This window comes from Sminthopsis crassicaudata, chromosome 2 (genome assembly GCF_048593235.1).
Source record: "Sminthopsis crassicaudata isolate SCR6 chromosome 2, ASM4859323v1, whole genome shotgun sequence".
Classification (NCBI taxonomy): Eukaryota; Metazoa; Chordata; class Mammalia; order Dasyuromorphia; family Dasyuridae; genus Sminthopsis; species Sminthopsis crassicaudata.
The window spans coordinates 122,730,333-122,743,362 of NC_133618.1; the positions used below are offsets into that span (position 1 = coordinate 122,730,333).

At 39.7% G+C, this 13,030-nt stretch overlaps 1 long non-coding RNA gene across 1 annotated transcript; it reads left to right on the plus strand.

The window, feature by feature from the left end:
* The first annotated feature begins 6,257 nt into the window (after window positions 1-6,257).
* Window positions 6,258-9,313, plus strand: LOC141554832 (uncharacterized). Its single transcript, XR_012485974.1, has 2 exons — window positions 6,258-6,442; window positions 7,038-9,313. It is a non-coding gene; the product is annotated as an uncharacterized LOC141554832 (long non-coding RNA).
* The last annotated feature ends 3,717 nt before the right edge of the window (window positions 9,314-13,030 follow it).

Sequence of the window (13,030 nt, forward strand, 5' to 3'; positions counted from 1 at the left end):
AAACTCTGCTTATCCTTTAAAGTCAAAGTGGATACTTCCTACTTTTGGAAGGACATTTGTGAGCTTATTACCTTTCCAGTCTTACACCTTCCTCTTTTCCACACACTGATCCAGCTAAACTCTTTTACTTGCTATTTTTCATACTTCGTCTCTCATCCCTATTCCTCCTATTTAACTGTCTTCCATGTCTGGAATTCTTTGCTTCTTTATCTCTGCCTCTTTATGTTTCCTTGGCTTCCTTCAACACAGCTCAAATCTCACCACCTGAAAGAGAATTTTCCAATCTTCCTGGTTGCTAGTGCCTTACAATTTGAGATTTTCTTCTTTTCCAGAATGTATAATCTGAGAGCAGGGACTGGTTTTTTGTTTTTGTATTGCAAGTGCTTAGTTTAATGCCTGGTACATGATAAAAACTTAAGTGCTTTTTGACTTGTCTCCTATTTCACTGATAATATCTAAGACATTTGAAGGTTTACTCCTTCAACTCATTCCGCACCCCTCAAAATTCAGCATAATCAGTCTTTTTTCCTATGGCTTCTTAAAGTGTATCACTATTCCTTGATCAAAATAATTCTCTGATCAAAATGATTCCCCTCACCTATGGCCTTGATCTTTTAGAACTTTGCTCTAGCAGTCATACAATCTTTCCGGGTCCTCCCTTCTATTCATTTATAATATATTCAGGTCTTCCTAATCCTATAAATTCATTTTGCTCCTATCTAGCTTCTATCCTCTTTCTCATCCCTGCTATTGCCAAAGTTCTTTAAAAGGTGGATTACTACTTTCTCATTATCTACTTTATCTGTGTTTACCAGTGATTGTCTGATCAGTGATGTTGTCTCCTTGTGAGATTGTGAGCTCCTTGAGAGTAAGGATTCTTTTGCCTTTTCTTTGTAAGCTCCAGCATTAACACAGTGCCTGAAAGTAGGCACTTAATTATTGACTAACATTCCTTCCAACCCCTTAAGTTGGGCATTCTATAGGAATCTCTTCTCAATCTTTATTTTCTTCATTTTCTCCCTTGATAATCAGATTCATTCCAAGCCCATACAAATGACTGTATACCCCCAATTACTCTCCTGAACTCTAGACTTGTATTTCCCATTGGATAATGAATATATTCATCTGGATTCACTATTTCAGACATATTCAAAATTGAATGTATCATATTTTCCCTCATACCTGTTCTATTTCTTTTGATGACATTAAATTTATTCAGTCTATTAAGCTAAAAAAGTCTTGATATTTTCTTTTGACTTTTCTCCCTTCCTTTGAGGGAAAAGATGATACATGGGTAAGCACAACTACATTACTACTTATTCCACTTAAAAGTGTTTAAGAGTGTCACAAAATTAAAGGAACCATTAGAACTGTAGCATGAAAGGATAATGATCTAGAGACTTTAGTTATGGTTTCATTGGTATAGGATACTCCCAGGTGAGAAAAGTGCCTTTTCTGCTACTTTTATCAGAGAGTTGAATTGAGTGCTAAGAGATTAAATGACTAATGCAGGATCACACAGTAGAATCTTGAATCCACAGCTACATCCCATGGGCATGATGGGAGTATGGGTGAGGGGATATGAGGTGGAAGGTATGGTAGCATTTTATGAGTATTCCATTAACTAATGGAACAACTAGCCCATTCAGATGTAGGCTGTCAGATTTAAAGCAGTAGAGCCTACTAGGGAAAAACAAAGTACCAAGTTTTTCTTTGCTGAGGTTATTGTAAATGAATAGATATTTCCTACATTTTATAGAAATTAACTCAACATTGAAGCAACAGGTTCCAGTGAAAACAAATTTGGGGATAAGGACTCAGGTTAATTTTGAGTTCTAATAATATAACATTATACATGTTCAGTTTCTTCTTTCCCCATCATCGAGAATAGTACAGGAGACAGCACCTCCTTCCCTTTGCCTACTTGTCCAAAATGGTCTGCAGAGGTGAAATACTGAAAGTAGTTCAGCAAGGTGCTATCAAAAGTCCAATCATCTAGAGGGAACATCAGATTATATGCTGATGGGGAAATCCAACTTTAAAAAAAAAAAGTCGCTTTTCCAGGCTAGGCTGTCATTAAGAAAGTTAAGTATGTTGTTACTAGGGTCAGGATCTGGCTGGTCAGTATTCTGAGTAGATTACTCCAGTGTCTAGGGGGATGTTCTGGACCCATACATGCAGGAGCATGCACCAACTGGCAGCTTTATCTTCCACTAAATTCTGGTTCACAGATTCAGGGTGAACTGAGAAAGTGAGCCTAGGGGTGGCATTCAAGGATAAGTAAAGGATTTAGGCTTAAGTTGAGAGGAGTGAACACAGAAGAAAATTGTAGTAGTGTGACTGATCCAGGAACAGAGCAGGTTCTCAAGTCTACCTTCTAGATCAATCTGATGCTTGCAGTGGATAACCAGTCCAGGAATCTAGTCCACCTGGCTGACAGGGACTGAGTCCAGTCTACTGCTCTTTAGACACAAATTCAGATCATTAACTTACAGAGCTCAGACATGGGTGGAGGGTAGCACTCAAACCACAATGGATCAAATTGTTTTGAGAGTACTGAAGTCTTGCAGGTCCCCAATCTGAGCTGTTCCTGAAATTCTGGAATATAACATGATATTCAATTTCCCCGAAAAGCCAGGACCAGCTCATATCTTCCCTCCAGAAGTGTACAGAGGGCAGTCTTAATATCAAGTCCAAAATAAAAAAGACCAGAAGAATGGACAAACAAAATCAATAAAAAAGTTACTATGAGTAGTGCACAAAACGTGAATCTACAAGAAATTAAAACATCAAGGAAAGGCTCAAAAGAAAATATAATTTAGGCACTGATTTAACGATTCCTGGAATATTTGAAGAGTTAGAAAATTATTTTAGAGGAACTGTGGAAAAAATTAGAAATGACAACTTGGCTCAATAAGCAAGCCTTGCTCAAGCAACAAATTTCTTAGAAATTTTGCTATTTAATCATTTTCCTGACCTTTTTTCAGTTTTCTTGACAAAGATACTGGAGTGGCTTGCCATTTCCTTCTTCAATTGGTTTTACAGATGAGGAAAGTGAGGCAAACAGGGTGAAGTGACTTTCCTAGGGTCAGAGACCAGGTTTGAACTCGGGAAGAACAGTCTTCCTGACTCTAGGCTTGGTGTTCTATCCACTACATTGAAAATTAGAATGGACTAAAAGAAGCTAATGACTACATAAGAAATATTAAAGTCCAAAGACTGCCCCCCAAAAATGTAAACATCAAAGAAAAAATTTAAGAATTGCTGGACATACTGTTCAGGTTGTCCAGCGATTCTTAAAATTTTTTCTTTGATTGCATTTTTCTTTGCAGTCTTTACATTTTCTCTTAATTCTTATTCTTAAATCTTGTATTATTATGATCTTATCTTTATTTCTTAAATTTTAATCTTAAAACTGTCCAGATCTCTTGGAACCAGAAAGCAAAATGCAAATAGGAAGAATTTATTAGTTGTGAAAGTTATGAAAGAAAACCAAATGAAAACTTCTAGGAAATATTATAATCAAAATCTGGAACTTCTGGGTTAAAGAAGAAAAATACTGCCATCAGAAAGAAATAATTTAAGTACCAAGGATCCTTAGTTAGACTTATACAAATTTAGCAGCCACCAATGCAAAGCAGCAGAGTCTACCTTGGAATATGATATTCCAAAAGGCAAAGTATATAGACTTACAGCAAAACTGAGCATAATGCCCCAGTGGAGGAAATAGATCTTTGATAAAATGAAGCATCTGAATAAAAAGTGCAGAGCTGCATAGAAACTAAGACGTTCAAACACAGGAGTTGAGAAACATAAGGCAAACATGAATGAATGGTAATGGACTAAATATGGATAAATTGTTTACATTCTATTATGAGAAAATACATGTATCCCTTCACAACCCTGAATGTTAAGGTCTCTAGGGAATCTAATTAAACAAAGCTTGGTGATGATTGTTACATGTTGATGATCTATAGAAAAAAAGGAAGGAGGTGGAGAGTAAATTTGGGAAAGATAATGGTGCATAGATAGAAGTCTATGTAAAGAAAAGTAGAATCACTCTTGAGCCTTACCCTCACCTGAATTGGTTAAAGGAGGAAAGAACACACTGACACACAAAGTTGAGCATAACATGTTGTTAGGATTTTTTTTTCCCCCCTGAGGCTGGGGTTAAGTGACTTGCCCAGGGTCACACAGCTAGGAAGTGTTTAGTGTCTGAGACCAGATTTGAACTCAGGTCCTCCTGACTTCAAGGCTGGTGCTCTGTCCACTGCGCCACTTAGCCGCCACCTAGCTGCCCCCTCTTGTTAGGATTCTTAAAGATGTTATGGGCCAGAACTTGAGACAAGGTAATCTTCTTGGTTCAAACTTTTAAAGGAGTTCAAACCTTTGAAAGAGTTTACACCTTTAAAGGAGTTTGCTCATTGGTTCTGTAAGGAGTTCCCACAAACCCATGGAGTACCCACAAGCCCATTCTCTGGAAGGATATAAGGAGCCAACATTGAGTGAGGGAATGAGTCTGGATTGGGTCAAGGAGAAGACTTCCCAGGAAAACTTCAGGGAAGATCGAGGAAGTTCAGAGCTAGGATTCAGTGGATTTGCAAGTCTAGCAGATTCAAAAGTCTAAAGGAAAAGCCTGCTCATGGACTTCTGGGAGATTCACATCTAAGATTGAATTCTGGGAAACCCACAGTCCCACACTCTCTGAGGCAGAGTCTGATTCCCACACTCTAGGAGATTGAGTCAAGATTTCATTCCCACGTCTACTTTCGTGCTGGCTGGAGGCTTTGAATTCAGAGGGAGCTAGAGACTTGAAGCTGGCTGGAGACATTCTGACAGGAAAAGATTCAAGACTTTGAAGGACACGATATAGGATCTGGACTTTAACTCCTGGCTGCATTTTGGGTATAATTGAACTGAAACTAAAACTAAGGCTGGCTCCAGAAGCTCCCCAAGAGATCTGCCCCCAGAGAACGATTGTAATCTAGAGACAACAGAATATTACAAGATCTCATTCAGTATAACATCTCAATCAACAAGGAAATAGGGAAAAGGGAAGAAGGTGAATTAATGGGATCATAGTTGAAGGGAGGAATTATTCCTAAGCAACCAACTCTAAAAATGTTTATAGCTCTTTTCATGGTAGTAAAGAATGGAAATCTGAGTGCCTATAAATTGGAGAATAGCTGAACAAGTTATGCTATATAAATATGATAGAATACTATAATTATTATAGGTAGCACACACTTAAAAAGTGTTTTTTGATCCTCACAACAAACCTGGTTGTTATTATCCTCATATTCTAGAGGAGGAAACAAATTAAGTGACTAACCCAAGATCACATAGCTAATAAGTATCAGGCTGAACTTGAATTCAAGTCTTCCTGACTCCAGTGTAGTGCTCTATCCTCTAGGCCACATTAATTGCCTATAATACTATCATATCAGAGATGATGAAGATAGTTTCAGAGAAACCTGGGAAAACATGGGAAGTGATAAAGAGAAAAGTGGACAGAACTAGAATATGCAATAACATGGTAAAAATAATTTCAAAATAATTAGGAACTCTGATCAGCCTAATGATCAACCATAATTACAGAGGACCTATGATGAAACATGCTATCTAAATCATAATAAAAAGGTGAAGGACAGTGCAGAATGAGACACGTATGGGTATCTCTATATGTATTTTATGTGTACACAAAATACATATGTATACACATATGCATTTTGTGTGTAATCAATGTGTAAATTGTTTTATTGGTTATACATATTTGTAATATGTTTTTCTGTCATTTTTAATGTGTTGGTGTGGGAAAGAAAGGATTTTTGTTGATTAAAAAAATTAAAGCAAAATACATCGAGTTAAATGAGATTGCACAGAAGACAGAATTTCTCAGGAACCAGACAGATATCAAATATCCTTTAAATCCAAAGACTAGACAATGAGCGGGTGATCAAAAATATCATTTGGTTTTTAATCTTGGGCATTCTACTCTTTTTTCCCTTTTATTGATCGTGATGAATTGAAGCCCTGCAGTTCTAAGATGAAAAGCATTAAGAACCAGAGCTAAAGCAAAGAGTGGCAGGATTCATAAATATTTGCTGTCTTTCCTCTGTAGACTGCTCAAGTTTGAGGATGCACTAAAAATTAATGCATCTGGCTCCTGGTTTATTTTAGTCCGAGTTATTCACTTCAATCAAGTGCCTGTTCTGTGCAAAGCACGATGCTGGGCCCTGGAGATAAAGAGTAAAAAAAAAAACTGTCTTTGCCCTTCAAGGACTTAGCTTCTACTGGGGCCGGTAGAGAGGAGAACAAGCGAACAAGGTTCCAGCCACTAGAGGGCATCAGAGAAAGTTTGACAAGGAAGCGTTACCTGAGCTGAACTTTGAAGAAAGGCAGTTTGGGAAAGGATGTGTTCTGGACTTGGGCGAAGACGAAGGTAAATTCGTGGTCCCAGGGGACGGAAACCGCTGTAGTCCAGTTTGACTGGGGCATAGAGGATGTGAAGAGTAAGGAGATGAGAAAGAGGTTGGGAAAATATGCCGGAGCTAGTCCCGAGGGTCCCAAATACCCGGCACGAAAGTTTGCCCTTTGTCTCCCGGCCCTAGGGAGTCGCTGATGGTCTTTGAGTCAAGGAGTAACTCAGGCGCGTACTTCGGGTCACGGCGTAAAAGCGAGGAGGCGGAGCCTGTGGCAGCAGCCGGGAGGAGGGACTGAGCAGGCCTCAGGGGGCGCCGCCGGCAGAAGCGGGGAGGAGGGAGGCGGGGATCGCGGCGTGGGGGCGGGGCAGGTTGAGGGTGGAGGTAACAGTGGAAGTTACGGTTAGTTATCCCTCAGGAGCCGGCTGGTGGCTCCCGGTGGGCGGGACTCTGAGCCTGGAGGCGAGAGGTCCAGCCTCCGACCCTTACCAGCTGTTTGAACTCACTCTGAGTCTGCGCGGTCGGCGGCTCAGTGGATAGAAGATTGGGTAGATACCGGATCTAGAGTCAGTAGGACCTGAGTTCAACTGCAGCCTCTCCGGTGTCTTTGCCCAGAAAACGTCAGACAGCGCGAGGCTGCCCGAGGCCGGGAACGAGCCCCGTGAGAGAGCGCTGCCGGTGGTCTGAGTTCCTTCCTCTCGGTCTGCCCAGCTCGCTTCCCTGCTACGTCGTCGGCCGGAAGCACGCCCCGAAGGGCCCTTGTTCCGTAGGCGTTCCAGCTCCTCCTGGACCCGGGGGGTTTCTTGGCCCACGCCCCGAGCCGCTCGCACCTCCGGCTCATTTTACGGAAGAAGAAACTGAGGCAAAGCGGGCTAAGCGATTTTCCTAAGTGCTAGCCAGAAAGGGAGTCCTCCCTTAAGGGCAGCCCCGGCCCCGGCCCAGCTGCCCCTCCCGAAAGGGAGAGTGGTTCCGGTGGGACCTGGCGTAGACGCGCCTAGCCAGCTTCCCGAAGGCATTGCTCTGAGCCATTCCGTCCCGGGGATGTTCTCGGGGGCCTTAAAGGGATGGAGGAAGAACGGATACATATCATTAGACACCTATAACGGGGTGCGCCAATCATTCCATCCAAGGACCCTGCAACCTACCCGGCTTCTTCAATTTAGGGTCAAAGGACCTGAGTTAAATCCACCTGCTGTCGTAGCAAAAGGGTCAGAGGCTATCGGTCCCCTCAAATGTAAAATGGAGGGCCGGATCGTCGCTTCATTCCCAGTCAGTCACTCACGCTACGAGATCCACGAGTACTTTTGGGAACAAAGAATCCAGACCAGCGCCATGTGTCTGGGCCGTTGGATGGGGCAGTGGTCAGAGCGCTGGTCCTAGGCCCCAACGCAGCAAGGCTTATCGGCGGATCCCTGACCCATCTGCCTCAGTTTCTTCAACTGTAACTTTATGCATAATAGGATCTATCTCCTGGGTTATTGTGAAAATCAAATGATGTGATTTTTTAAAATTAGCTTTTATTTTTCAAAACACATGTAAAGATAGTTTTCAACATTCACCCTTGCAAAACCTTGTGTTCCATATTTTTCTCCCTCCATCTCCCCCTAGACAGCAAGTAATGTTACATAATTATCATGCTGCACAAGAAAAATCAGATAAAAAGGGGGAAAATGAGAAAGAAAGCAAAATGCAAACAAAACAACAAAAAAGTGAAAATACTTTGTTGTGATCCACATTCAGTCCCATAGTCCTCTCTCTGGGCGCAGATGGCTCTATCACAAGACTTTTGGAATCGGTCTGAATCACCTCAGTGTTGAAAAGGGCCACTTCCATGATATAAAATTTTTGTTCAATTTAATATTTTTTTAAATTATAGCTTTTTATTTACCAAATATATGCATGGGTAATTTTTCAGCATTGACAATTGCAAAATCTTTTGTTCCAATTTTTCCCCTCCCCCCATGGCAGGTTGACTAATACATGTTAAATATGTTAAAGTATAAATTAAATACAATTTATGTATATGTGTCCATATAGTTATTTTTCTGTACATAAAGAATAGGACTTTGAAATAGCGCACGATTAACCTGTGAAGGAAATAAAAAATGCAGACAGACAAAAATAGGAGTATTGGGAATTCTATGTAGTGGTTCATAGTCATCTCCCAGAGTTCTTTCACTGGTGTAGCTGGTTCAGTTCATTACTGCTCCATTGGAACTGATTTGGTTCATCTCATTGCCGAAGAGGGCCACGTCCATCAGAATTGATCATCATATAGTATTATTGTTGAAGTATATAATGAGTCTCTCCAGGCCTCTTTGTATCATCCTGCTGGTCATTTCTTACAGAACAATAATATTCCATAATATTCATGTACCACAATTTATTCTCCCACTAATGGGCATCCACTCAGTTTCCAGTTTCTGGTTACTACAAAGAAGGCTGCCACAAACATTCTTGCACATGCAGGTCCCTTTCCCTTCTTTAAGATTTCTTTGGGATATAAGCCCAGCAGTAATACTGCTGGATCAAAGGATATGCACAGTTTGATACTTTTTTGAGCATAGTTCCAAATCATTCTCCAGAATGGCTGGATGTATTCACAGTTCCACCATCAATGTATCAGTGTCCCTGTTTCCCCACATTCCCTCCAACATTCTGCATTATCTTTCCCTGTCATTCTAGCTAATCTGACAGGTGTGTAGTGGTATCTCAGAGTTGTCTTAATTTGCATTTCTCTGATTAATAATGACTTGGAGCATCTTTTCATATGGCTAGAAATAGTTTCAATTTCTTCGTCTGAGAATTGTCTATTCACGATTTATGATATGAATTTTTTAAAGTACTTAGCCCCATGCTTTTAGTTGGTACTTAATAAATGCTTATTCCCTGAAGATCAAAGCATACTATGTTTCACTTTGTGCGTGTGTGTTTTCTTTTGGTCTGTTTTTTCTTTCAAAACATGACTGTCTCACAAAAGGGGGAGATTAAAAAAAAAAAAAAAAAAAAAGCTCATAGTAAGGGACAGCTAGATGGCATGTTGGTTAGAGCACTGGTCCTAGAAGCAGGAGGAACCTGGAGTTCAAATCTTGCCTCAGACACTTAACTAGTTGTGTGACTTTGGGCAAGTCACTTACCTCCAATTGTCTCTACAACACTACAACTTGTTGGGAAAAAAATAAAAAGATATTTTTAAAAATTGTGTTCTCTGTGAACAAGTTCTTTTGTTCTCCCCAGTTTTAATATGCTAGTTAATCGCAGCCAAAATGTAGCACCTGCTTCAAACACCTTCTTCCTACTTTTTCCTGCCTTTTTTTAGTGTCCATGTTTTCCCAATTGTGTGGTAATGCTACTTCACCTTAAAAAGACAGTCTCCAGCCTCCATCATCAAGCTGAATGTTCTTAAAAAAACTTCACAGGATCATGAAATTTCAGAGCCAGGAAGGCATTGTGCTAGGGCACTGGGAGAACAAAAGGATCAAAAAAGGAAACAGTGTCCATCCGAAAAAACTTTGGATTCTATGTTGTGAAGAAAACTTTGGTTCACAATTCACAAGCTGTAAAAAGTAAGGATTTTTTTTTTTTTGGAAAGGGGGGAATGATATGATCAAACCAATATTTTAAGGGGGAAATCTGGAGGACATGTAAGATAGAAAGCCCTAAGAATTAGGGGAGCCAATTAGAGAGTGTATAGGAATGAAAAGGCCTGTATTTGAGAGACTTTACCTGATAAATGATTAGGTATGGGAGCTAAAAGAGTCTGGGTGCTTTGGAGAATGGGCATACCATTAACAAAAAGAGGCTTGAGTGTCCGAAGAAACTTTTGTGAGGGCACAGAGTTTAAATTTGATTTGAAGGAATCCATATATTATTACTGAGGAAGAATCAGCTGACAGTACCTCATTCAAGCTGGAACCTTTCATGGCCTGCTTTCCTATGGCTATGCCTACCCAGAAAACAACAGGGACTCATTTCACTCCATCTTGTAAGCAGCATTGCTGCCATCATGTCCACAGCTATAGCATCTCTCTTGACAGAGCAAAACACCTTTTACATTATAAAGTAAAAGGCCAGAGAAATGAAGGAGAATGCGTTACTCCATTCACAAAACCTATAATGCAGTAACTTTATTAAAGAGAACAGTATGTAGGTGTTGGGGGCATGTTATGGGCCAGAACTCTGAACTTGAAACAAAGGATTCTTACAGGGTACTAAGTCAGTGAAATTGATAGAGACAATAGTTACCTAATTTAGCATGGTTCAGTATGATTGATTTAATCCTACAAAGAGATGTTATGGGCTAGAATTTGAAACAAGGTACTAAGTGGAATTGAGACAATGGTTAAATCTAATTTAGCATGGATTTAATCCTACAACAAATAATGGTTTCCTAGTGATATAATGATTGGTTTGTACTCAGTATGGAGCATATAAGCGAGAAGCTCTCAGGTCCAGAAAGGACAAGCTCACTAGAAGCTCTCAGAGACTGAGAGAGATTCATTCCATCTCCACCTTTGTGGTGGCTGGAGGCTGAAGCACAAACCTTTGGATTCAGAGATTCCTAAGCGGGAGAAGGCAGGCAGGGAGCTCAAGCTCTTGGAACCAAGGAGAGAGATAGGCCTCCAGAAAAACTAGCTGAGCCCCAAGTGAAGGAGACAAGACTTTGAGGAAGACAAAAAAGGATTTGGACTTTAACCCCTGGCTACTGGTGTAGTGATTACTGAACTGAAATGAAGGCTGCTCCCAGAGACCCCAAGAAAACCTCAATAGAGAACATTACATTTTAGAGAAAATATTACAAGGATATATCAAATTTAATTATAACATGGCCCCTGTCTTCAATAAATAACAATAGTTGTTTATATAGCTATTTATCTTACCCCCAACTACCTGTGGAGACAATTTTTTACTTTTTCTTTTTTTGAGAGGCAATTGGGGTTAAGTGAGTAGTTAATTGTTAAGTGTCTAAGTCAAATTTGAACTCAGATGCCTCCACTTCAGGACCAGTGCTCTATCCACTGTTATCTAGCTTCCCCTTACTATGAGGTATTTTTTTTTTTAAATTCTGAGTTCTACATTTTCTCCCTTTTTCCCTCATCTCCCCCTTCCCTGAGACAATCATGTTGTGAAAGAAGCTACTAATTTGCATTATCTCTTATGCTTCATAATAACCCTGTGAGATATTGTCAAACCCATTTTATAGATGAAGAATTAAGGTTCAGAATTGAGAATTTCAGATCTGCCTTTGGTCACATACTTATCTAGTTTAGGAAGTTGGAGGTGGATTTCTTCTATCTTCAAGTTCAGCACTCTTTCTACTACAAAGAACTGTTAAGAGTTTCTATAAATACTAGTAAAACTACCATGAATCTTCTGCAAGGGTTATTTGCTTGCCTCCCAAATTTGGGAAGCACAATCTTCTGGATTAAAAACTAATCATTTTGCTTGTTATCTAAGTGGGCTCAAAGGATGGAGGATTGGAGTAATAATACTTACCTGTCTCTATTGTAAGAATCAAGATGTCTACAGCATTTAGCAAACTTGAAAACACTACTTATGTAAATTATATCTATTGTTATGAGTATCTTAACTTTTAGTTTTTAGTTTTCATCTTGTTTCAGACATCAAAAAAGGCAAACAATTTGTTAGTGAAAATCTTTTACTTAAACAGTTTCTCACCTTGACACTTATTGTTAGCATTTTCTTAAAACAGCCTCTTTTTTACAGTCATATCACTAACTATAGGGAGCCAGATCAAGAGGCAGAATTCTCATGGCTTTTGTGTTGTTGAAGAAAATTTATTAACTCCATACCCTTTGTTTTGGACAGACACGATTCTTTTTTTAACATTATTTTAGCATTCTAGTCCAAGCATTGTTCTTAGAGGGAGAAATGTCCAAACTAACAACATCCCCTCATGCCAGACAGATCTCTCCAACACAAGACATTTTAAAGATATATTTATAGAAATCTTCAACTTGGAAAATTTCACAATTTTGTAAAACATAGTTGTGCAATTTAGGGTTAACATTGATTTCATCTAATTGAGTAATAGTCACTTAATCTTTGGAGATCTACAATAGAATTATCCTTGTAAACTACTCAGTTCTACTTTGACCATTACCTTCAAAATGGTCCCAGATAACCTGAAGTTATCAGAGACCTCTCCCCTCTAATACTCTAATCCCTTCAGGAAATGGGAAAAGGGGTCAATCAAGTCCCCTTTACCCTCAGTTCTTGTCTAAGTACTTCAAAGGAGGAGAAGGTCTTATAGCTGATTTAGAGAGAAAGGAACAGAACATTATTTCAGAATTGATCATAAAAGGAAGACTGATAAAATGTAGCTTTCATACTAAGGCTTCAGACTTGGACAATCTTAAAATACAATCTTAATGCCTTTAAAAGGGGACATCAGGGGACTTTGTCTGCTTTCTCAGTCTAAAAGGAAGACGTTGGTCCCATAGTGTGTGTTTGTGTGGGGGGAAGAAGAGGGGGAGAGTTGTTGCCAAATTCTTTCAAATAAAAGCAGCTTGGTGTTCTTATTTAAATTGAGCTCATCTAAAAATAGCTCCTGTCAGCTCAGCAGTCTGTTGCAGTCACACTTTCTT